Source organism: Mytilus edulis, chromosome 11, assembly GCF_963676685.1.
Source record: "Mytilus edulis chromosome 11, xbMytEdul2.2, whole genome shotgun sequence".
Lineage (NCBI taxonomy): Eukaryota > Metazoa > Mollusca > Bivalvia > Mytilida > Mytilidae > Mytilus > Mytilus edulis.
The window spans coordinates 67,204,324-67,215,418 of record NC_092354.1 but is presented as its reverse complement, the minus strand read 5'-3'; positions in this window follow the sequence as shown (position 1 = coordinate 67,215,418).

Here is an 11,095-nt window from a genome sequence, read left to right as displayed (position 1 = left end):
TATGAAATAAAATAAAAACATATTTCTCTCTGCCTGAATGAAATCGTAAGCACATTTTCAGACTATTCTTTATATATTTTTTGCAAAAGACGAATAATTCTCCTTAAACTGTAAATTATCAAACAGACAGACTAACTTTAAAGGACAAGCGTGTACTACCATCCCAATGGCGTAGCCAGGGTTGAAACGATGTGGATGCAAAAATAACGCTGAGCGAAGCGAGACGAAAAAAAAGAGACCATTTTAAGCAGACATTTTCATATTTAGGATAAACATAATATCAAATTTTATTTTTTTGCGAATTTTCCCTTTAATCCATTTATTTTTTGAACTTTGACAATCATATCATATCTCCTTAATTTTATATTGAAGGTATATAAATGTGGTTTGATAAAATGCTGTTCTCACTAAAAAAATCAAACTGGTTCGTTCGTTCGTCGGATGCTATAGGAATATTGAAAAGTTCCTGAATCATGACATTGATATAATAAAAAATCATGTTGAAGGATTTTGTGTTTTCTCTGTCTTTCAGATATTAAGTTCTCTCCCATCCTTGAACAATTTAATTTTACTGGAGCTTTTTCTACCAGTAGCTATAACTTGTAATAAACAGACATCTCATTTGAAATTATATACCACATGTTCTTATTTTAATAGCATGTTTATTGACCTATACGTGTCTTTTCTTGGATCCGTTGTAAACAACCACCATTCCATATTCGAATTCCTTTATCAAGTTATAATATCCTGATCCTGTGTTGAAAAATTCTTTGTTGTATTGTTTTCAAATATGTATTTATTATTTTTTTTAAATTGCTGGTAAATAAAGTCACCTTTTCGAAATATATAAATATTTATTTTGTACGAGCATTATTCTCATTTTTATTTTAGATTAGATTCTTAACATAATTTGTACTATCGTTTTCTTTTTGTGTTGAAAACTTATTCAGTAGTTGTTTGTTTATGCCTTACATATTTGTTTTTCGTTCATTTTTGTACATAAATAAGCAGTTAGTTTTCTGGTTTTACATGGTTATTTCGGGGCCTTTTATAGCTGACTAGGCGGTATGGGCTTTTGTTCATTGTTGACGGCCGTACGGTGACCTATATGGTAATTTCTGTGTCATTTTGGTCTCTTGTGGAGAGTTGTCTCTTTGGCAATCATACAAAATCTTCTTTCTTATATCTATTGTACACATTTTGATTTGTCTCTGATATAGTCACCTTAAAAGAGTTTCTTCATAGAATCTTAATTGTCAAAATGACTGGTTTTGTGGTTATTTTCATTTCAAATACCATAGATGAATGTAATAGGACAGACAAGGAACAACCAATGCAATGCATATGCAATGTATTTAATAAATTTGACCAAGCAATTCTACAGGAAAGCTCCAAGTGATTGTACAAGAAGGCCCCGAGTAATTGTACAGTTAACTTGCAAGCGATTGTACAGGTAATACAAATATCCGACATACAGAAAATGAATATATTTGGATTTCTACTGGGACAATGGCTTTGAAACTTTCAGAATTTATATATCAGAAAAGGTACATGTGAAAATTCAGGTAGCAAGCATTGATTTGGATGTTTATTTGACATTTTTGATCGCTGTTGTGCGACTATTTGGATCGTTTTACACGGAGCTCCACCATTCTAAGGAAAACGTTTGAAAGCATATATCTTTCTTATTGTTGTATTGGTTCATATTTACATAAAGAATGTTTAAGCTACCAATCATTGAAGCAGAAATGTTATATAGTAATATAAGAGTTCATCAAAGTTTCCATCAAGCAACTTGTTATCTTTCCAATGTAGGAGCCATGCTTCACAGTCTCTCGAATGACCAAATTATTTCACAACCGTACAGTTCTGTTCCCACATTGAATTAATATAACTGACAAAATTTAAAGACTCTTTTAACTAAACAATGGTTTGCCATGCAGCGCTCAAATATTTAGCATTATCTTTTGGTATCAAGTTTAGAAATATTTGATATTGTATAAAGATCTTTAAACTAAACTAAGCTATAATAGATTCAGATTCATTATTTTATTGAATATAACACATTTATATAGCATATATTAAACCTGACGGTCAAACATCAACAGCTTCAATACTAATAGTTTACGTATCAGAGGCGGATTTAGGGGGGGGGGGGCCAGGGGGCCCGGGTCCCCCCCTTTTTGGGAAAAAATTTGGTTGCTTATATAGGGAATCATTGAAGCGTGACTGGAGCGGGCCCCCTCTTAGGTCAGTCAGTGGGCCCCCACTTATGAAAATTTCTGGATCCGCCACTGCGTATACACAAATTCATCAATTCTTTTACTTTTAGCCCTACGGCACCTTTTTATTGTATATTGTAAAATAGTCATTTACTTCTTGCGTTATGGATCATTGATTTTGTTACCTGTTGACCCGGTTGATTACTAGCACGTGCCGTTGAACTCAAGCATTTTAACTAAAACAGAAATTTTTAATTTACGCCATATATATCAGGGGCGGATCCAGATTTTTTTTAGATGAATGTATTCAAGTACGAGTGAGGTTTTTTTTAGCGGAGGTGAGCTCAGATAATAATTTCTATATTTCTATATCTAAATCTTTTATTTTTTTTACCATTTATCTTTATACTGAATATTTGCCTGCCTTAAATGCATAAAATATGTGCCTTTGGATGTTAAACAACGAAACAATCAATCAATATGTTCTTTATATTTCATCATCTATATATTCTTTCTATCTTTATAAATGGTGACCTATTCTTATCCTCATACATGTACTATATAGATATACATATACATGGTAATTGAGACAAGAAAATACACAAATTTTAGAACTGTATGCTTTTAGAGAAAGTCCGAGATTCTGCTCCAAATCAGATCTTGTGAACAAAAATAGCATTTGATTGATGTCAAATTGAATTAATTTTCCTTGGATCGGAGGGAATAAGAGGGGAAGGAAATACGACATTCCGTTTAAAAAACAAATATTGTACATGTATGGTATTAAAAAAAAATTTAGCCAGTTTAATTTGTTGCTCAATAAATTCACAAATAGACGTTTTCGAAATAAATAAGAAAAAAGCATCCACAAATTTGTACCAATTCTTTAAAACACAGACCAGAAGTTTCACCTGTAAATCGATTTTAATCTGTATTGTATTATAAACCAATATAAATTCGTATTATTCAAATCAACATGCATGTAAATGTATTTTACATCAAAACTTTTGCAGAGACATTACACACAGGTGTGAATATTTACATTAATCACGTATATATAAACTACACATACATCTGGACGTTTAAATAACGGCCAATTAAGAAGTCAAATCAAGCTCTGCTGTGATGAATTTCCGCTCTAGACAAGAAGTAGCAAACAAATTATGTTAGAACATTTTTTGGGAACCTGCATTGGAAGGGGGCGGTCAGATAATCTGCCACTGCTGCTATATACATATGCATGGGTTAGAAAATAAACATAAGGATACATTAATTGTTTGGATGAAAATCTTTATACGGTGGTACTTTTATATTTATAGTTTTAACACTATCTCTACACAGACTGAATGCAGTATCATGATCAGCTTCGTGTACGTTGGCGACCTTGGTGGTGTTTAGACGCACCTTTGTGTAAAATAAATAATTGTTTAATGATATGTTGTACACTCTGAGGTTGTACAGTACAAAGCTATGGTAATAGAAGCGTTTCCGATTTTAACAGAATAACTAGGACGAAAATAATAATAAAAAAAAACCCAGCTCCAACGGTAATAGTAAAGTAGGACATATCAACAGAATACGAATTAAAACAAAAATACGCATGTGTTAATTTTTGCTTTGGCTTCATTTCAATTGATTGTCTCGTTGGCAAATACACAACATCGCCTTTTTTAGGATATGTTTAAGATATTTCCGTTTCTAATTTTCAAATACGAAAAATATGTTTACAAAGGGTTCATGTGTATATATAATTACCATACGTCCTTGCACAGATGGCGGATCTGTCATGATATCTATTGATGAATCACCTAAATATATATTATTCTACATGTAATAGTATAGGAATAATTTTAGAAATGCATCTTTATGTAAGAGTACCATCCAAAGCTTTAAGTGCCGAAATACTTAGTCTCGGAACCTATCAGGCAACATGGGATGCCAGTGGCGTAGCTTGCATGTATGCTCAGATGCTCAAGCATCCACATCATTTTGACAAAAAAAAAATAAAAAAAAAAAAAATATATATATAATTGCATATGTTGTGTCTGAATGTAAGGGTGAGGATATGTGAACATCGTCCAATCATTTCCAAAGCAGTATACGTGGTCTTTCCTTTAAGATCATTTATAGTTTATGTAAACAAGATGGATAAATTGCAGAAAAGTGCTGTCAACTTTTTCGTAAAAAGTCTACGTCTTAGCGCGTCGTCGGCAACGGCAAGCGCAGAGGATGATAATACGTAGACCTGCAGACATGTTTGGTCTGAGATTGAACCAAGCTGAGCGATGACAAAGCAACGTTACTAGTTAACAACGAACGCATCGTTTCCTGTGACTTTAAATACGACCAGTATTTATTATGGAGTGTGATCATTTCTGGGCTAATAAATACCCGTTTCAAACTTGATACAATATTAATTTTATTTTCAAAAAAAAGAGTTCAAAAGTCCCCGTAGTGCACATATTTATCTATTCTAATATACAAGGGCAGCTACTTAAAAACAAAAGCATTTTTAAATATTTTTTTTATTTAATATCTAAAGAGATATAAAAGTTTCAGGCCAAATGCAATGGTATATCAATTATGATTTATATTTCAAACTGAAAGGGGACATAGTTGGTTAAATTATTTGATCAGGACTTATTTTTGCGAGGTTCAAAGACATTGCTGATGATATAAATTTCACAAAAATCTGGCAACACATGACGGACGACCGGCATTTCTGTCCCCTGCAACGCGTTAAGACAAGTAATAAAAAAAATCCCATGTGGAGGCTCAAATTCCGGCGAAGGTGGGTATCACTTCAGAGCCTATATTTCGAAATTTCATATACAAAAAGGCCTTTGTAATGGGTCCATTTTGAGATTTCGTATTTCAATTGGATGTGAAACTTTAACATCACATATTACTGTTTCTAATGATGGTAGTTACGAGAAAACAACAAAATTCTGTTAGAAACTTATATATTGATGGGTATTTTGAAATTAAACAAAAATCTAGCCATGGTCGGATTGTAGGGGGAGTCCACATGTAAACAGGAAAAACGTCTGGAAAAAAAAATTGCATAAAAGGTTCTAAAAATATTTTCGCCTCGCTCCGCTCGGCGAACAGTTTCGCATCCACATCATTTTAACCCTGGCTACGCCACTGGGTGCGTGGTTGCATGAGGCGTTTTATGATAAGAAGAAATGTTCACGAATATCTATTCATTTTAACAATCGATGAATATACTCGTGGTGCTTCCATAGTCATTCATGTTGGTATGTTATGTGTCACATCAATTTAATCATCGAGCCAGACTCTCACGAAAATAGTTCTTTTGGTGTTGTTGCTTAACAAAACAAATGAATAATAAATGATAGGAAAATAATTGTGAAATGATAAAATTTTAGTACAAAATTTATTTGTCCATTGATTTGCGTTAAAATGTTAGGGTAAATGCGCTATGAAGTATACTGTAAACAATTTCACAATGTCAGAGAGATTATTTAAGTAGTTGGTGAATCCTGACCGGCATTTGTCTCTTAAAGATCTGGACATTGGTTATAAATTGGCATTACAAAAATTATACACTAAACATTCTGGATATAAATGGTTCCTATAAGTTAAACTTCAGGTCAAGCTGTTAAATTTAACATTTTGGTTGAATTTTTGGTTTTGAAATTGTTTGAAATCGTTTTATCTGACAGATAAACAGCACTTCTTATATGTAGTTTAATATTTTATCAACAAAGAAATTTAGTATCCACTGATCTCGTTCGAGTAACTAACAATTATTCGTTTACAAAGTGCAAACCCGAGTTCGTCTTCTTTGTGATTTATACAGACTGGTTTGGGCACATACTGAAGGGATGATAGGCTACTGCTTTCTGTATACAAAACAAATCGGCGAAATTAGACCCTTCCTAATCAGAGGAACGAATTGTTAAATGTACAAGTATAATTTATGATCTGTAATAGAATAATGCTTTATCGGTGCCCTTGGGACATTCCATGCTTAAATATAAAAACGTTGGTATATTATAATTTGTTTGAAATTAGCTATAGCATTGTAAGTATTTATAAGAACACCCATTAAACTCTGATAATGTGAATTTTAAGAAACGATTTTTAATAGTTTTTTTTTCTAATTGCCGCTGTTTTGTAATAGACCCAGGAGGAAATTGGCTCTACAACTTTAATTTTAAAGTAAAATATACCTTTTATATGAATATACATTTTGGTGTTGGAATAGGAATATGAAAACACATTCGAGGGAGACAGTCGGTTTGACATTTTCTACAAAGTCACGACAGATCGGACTGCCAATGCTTTTTTTAAATTATTATCCGGCGTTCACTCTCAGATCTGTACTTAATGTCTTTTTGTTGTTGGGATGTACAAGTACCCGGCCACGTACACTCTGTGTTTATGTTATATGTATTTCTATTTGAATCCATCTGATGAGTTCAGCCTTTTTCAACTGATTTTTATAGTTCGTTCTTATGTTGTACTGTTACACCACTGTCCAGGTTAGGGGAGGGTTGGGATCCCGCTAACATGTTTAACCCCACCAAATTCTGTATCTATATGCCTGTCCCAAGTCAGGAGCCTGTAATTTAGTGGTTGTCGTTTGTTGCTGTATTACATATTTGTTTTTCGTTCATTTTTGTGTACATTAATTAGGCCGTTCGTTTTCTCGTTTGAATTGTTTTTATATTTGCGATTTCGGGGCCTTTTATAGCTGACTATGCCGTATGGGCTTTGATCATTGATGAAGGCCGTACGGTGACCTAAAGGTGGTAATTTCTGTGTCATTTGGTCTCTTTTGGAGAGTTGTCTCATTGGCAATCATACCACATCTTCTTTTTTTATATACTCAGACAGTGCCTTGCACTTTTCTCTTTCAGTTGTCATATTTGATGTCAACCCTCTATGCCAACATCAATTACCAAACTGATAAACTGTTTATCTTCCTAAAAGTTATTGAAATATTTGATACTGGACATAAGAAAACAACTGCAAGTTACTTCTTACAGTTTTCAGAGATATTTTATTCTGAATTAACTATTTGCCAGCAATTAGATATCGGGTTCATCCTTGCTAAGTGCTTTGATTTAATTTATTTTGGAATTTTGATAACTTGTATCTTCTTATAAACATTAAGTCATCCTTAATTTTTAGTCAATTTATGGTCGCAACTGCTTTCATGGTATAGCTATTTCTTACAATAAGCATTGTCACCGGATCCTGTACTTTCAATGCATTAAAAAACAAATCATTCAATTCCGACGGTAAAGGGATATAAAAACGGTGCGAACTACTGAAATCAGGGGACAACTTGAAATCTTATTATATTTGTTAACACCCCGCGAAATAATTGTTCAGTAAGTAAATGGCTTAAACAAGTAAGGTTGTCCTAAACGTTAATACACTAGAACATTTGTTTCATAAAACATCAGGAAAAATGAATTATTTTTAAACATATTTATCAAACAAGATTTCCCCTTCCGACAATCTTCGATCATTTCATGGGAAAATTATACGATACACGTGAATTTAATTTTCCAATTAAAATGCCGTTATTGAATTATACACGGTCATACATAATGACATCGACTTTCGCTAAATATTTTATGTATCTTGTTGATATTTATATCAGTACAGGAAAGAACTTCTTTCATAACCCTACAATGTCTTAATGAGTAGAAGAAGAATTAGAAGATGGATTTTCGCCTAAGATTATTCCTCTTAAGTATTGTTGCTTTGAAGACTTTAGGTAAGACTAACATAATATAATCCATTGTATTGCTTGAAGTATAGATGCTACATATACATGTTTTCGATATTCAAATGTAACAAGTTTTAAATGCATACAAAATTTCATTCTTTTGTTTTTAGGTAATTATAAAAAAAAATCCTATTTTGCACTCGAAGTTTTTTAGGCCAGCATATTTATTAAAAAGTCCTCTCTTCCGTTGTTTCTGTTATAATGAATTTGTCGTCCTCTTAGAGAAAACAGGTCCTTTTGTGGTGGAACAATATACAGTTGGTATTTTTGGTTGAAAAGAAAGATTATAGATGCCTGATTTCAAAACACTCTTTACTTTGAAGCTATCATTTTGCTATGCATTTAAAACTTGTTACATTTGAATATCGAAAACATGTATATGTAGCATTATAAAATTCAAAGGTTTAATTGAGAACGGTATTAATTACATTGTGTATCAAATTTTTGTTTCCACTGCAATTAAAATGGCATTGGATATGTCTTTACAACTGAGTACCTAGTAAGAATATTTGTGACGTCATTTTGATTTTGTACGTTTTCTACTATTCGGGAAATTGTTTTAGATAAACATTGAGAGAGTTTTTACTGCTAGAGAGGTTTCATATGCGAGAACAACCTGAAAAATCTTTTATCTCTATAAGTTTGAACCATGTACTTCCGAGAGAAAAACCCCGAAAACTCGTTATTTTAACTTTGTAGATTATCGGCATATAAGTCAAAGGTACAGATTTTATTGAAATTATAAATCTGTTTTCTAAATTTTCATCAAATACAGAACAAAACAATTACAATTTACTGAACTTACTTTAACAGTTTCAGCAATGTATTTTTCATTTTTATTATTTATATATTGTATGAACGCGGACCGCAAAGAAGAAACTAAAAAACTCTTATAATTTGAATATTGCCGCTCGCTCATAACTACAGCAGTAAACGACATTATATGTTCTATGCATATCGCATACATTGAAATGTAGACTTTTATTCGCATAGTAAAACGGTCAGGTACAGGATAAATAATGTAAGTCTCACCACACGAATTTGAATAAGAAATACGTGTAGCTTTCACATTCTACGCCATTCAAAAATATTTGACTAATTCTTCCCCTTCATTCATATCAAAGTATACAATAATCTAATTGATAAAATACACCAAAAACATTATCAAAACAAAAACCGTTCTTATCTTATTGGTAGTAAGCCGTTTTGTTTGGTTTTCACTTCCTATAATATAACAGGTGTATAAAGACGTTTGTAGCGAAGTATTAATTAAGTTTGTTTGTCCTTTCGTTTTTCTGTCATGGCATGAGAAAGTTTTTTTTCTTCAATTTCTGAGTTTTGTTTTCTTCCTTTAAAAATGAATAACATCATTAGTTCAGAAACAATCAGACGAATTTCATAAAAACTGAGTCCTCCACAAAAGGGGTTTAGTTTCAAATTGTATGCAGCGTTGATGATTCCGAACAGAAATCGAAACGATGACTTTTTAATAAACAATTTCGTAATTTAACAGTCTCCGGGACAAGTTTGCAATTCCGCTGAGTGCAAAAGTTGTCACCTTATTTTTTGGAGTTAAGTCAAAATAAAGTTGATAACTTGGTTGGTATTAGTTCCCTGATATTTGTCCTAAAATTTTTTGGATCTAGCACCACTGTTGAAAAAGTTATGCCCCTTTTTTCAACAATTTCCTCAGAGGAAATCAAATTTCCCTGAAGGAAAAAGATTGTTTTTTCCTCAAGGGAAAAAGATTTCCCTTAGGGAATTTGCTGCATAATTATTTCCTTTGAGGAAATTCTATTTCCTTAGAGGAAATTCTTTTTCCTTAAAGGAAATTCTTTTTCCTTAAAGGAAATTCTTTTTCCTTTGAGGAAATTTGCAGCTTCAAATTTTCCTTGGAGGAAATTCTTTTTCCTTTGAGGAAATTTGCAGCTTCAAATTTTCCTTGGAGGAAATACTAGGAAATACTATTTCCTCACAGGAAAAAGTATTTTGGAGGAAATACTTTTTCCTGTGAGGAAATTTTTGACAAACACTTTTCCTTGGAGGAAAATTCAAGACAACAAATTTCCTCTAAGGAAATCATTGATCTTCAAATTTCCTCTAGGGAAATTTCTGAACATCAAATTTCCCTTAAGGAAATGTTTTTCCTCTATGGAAATTTCATAACAGTACAAACAGTATTAATATATTTTCTCCTAAACTGAATTATTGATACAAAAGATAATTAAAACTTTAATACTGTAATACAAATTTTCATGGTGAGTATTAAACATACAAAAACAAAAGGCTGACTGTTTAGCATGTTTAAGACAATACAATAATAAGCAAAACGCTATGAATATCATACCATTTGTGATGTTATTAATATTGTGCTCATATTTGCATATTAAATCAAATAAACACTTTTCATGTCAAATTAACTTGTCTTCTGTTTCAGCTGCTGTGTATTCGACCCCCTACATAACTGTTCAGTGCATAAATAATTCAATCCACAAGACATCTTCCTTCAATTGGTTGAATAAATTTTGGCAACATATGTTCTTCAAACATCTTCTTTGTATATTTGATATGATGGAGCCATGTACATGAATGGATAAAGCAGGTGTTTATTTCGACAACAAACATGACAAAGATACTACTTTTTTTCTTAATTTCTCCATAATCCATCAGTTAATATGAATGTAGGTTGTTACATTTTACACAATTGTGTTCTTTGATAGTACTCCATTTTGTTTATAGCAATTTTGTAGGATTTTTTCTATTTCTTTTTCCAGAAAAACACACAGTTGAGTTCATTTCACATTAATAATCCAATTAGCACATTATGTAGAAAAGTATTAACAATTAAGTTTCCTCTTCAGTATAGACCTGCAGGACCTGTTGATGATCATAAAAACCAAGATATTTGACCTATTAATACACAAAATAAAAAAAATATGTTATAAATGGAGAAAAAAACAGCAATATAAATAAGCTTATTTTATCATGTTTTAATGAACATTTTGAGAAACTTTCATTTGATATTCTTACTTGTCATGCTTATGCGTTCTCTTATTTCAGTGCTTTGTGTCCAAGATTTAATATTCGTTGTTTAGTGCCTTGC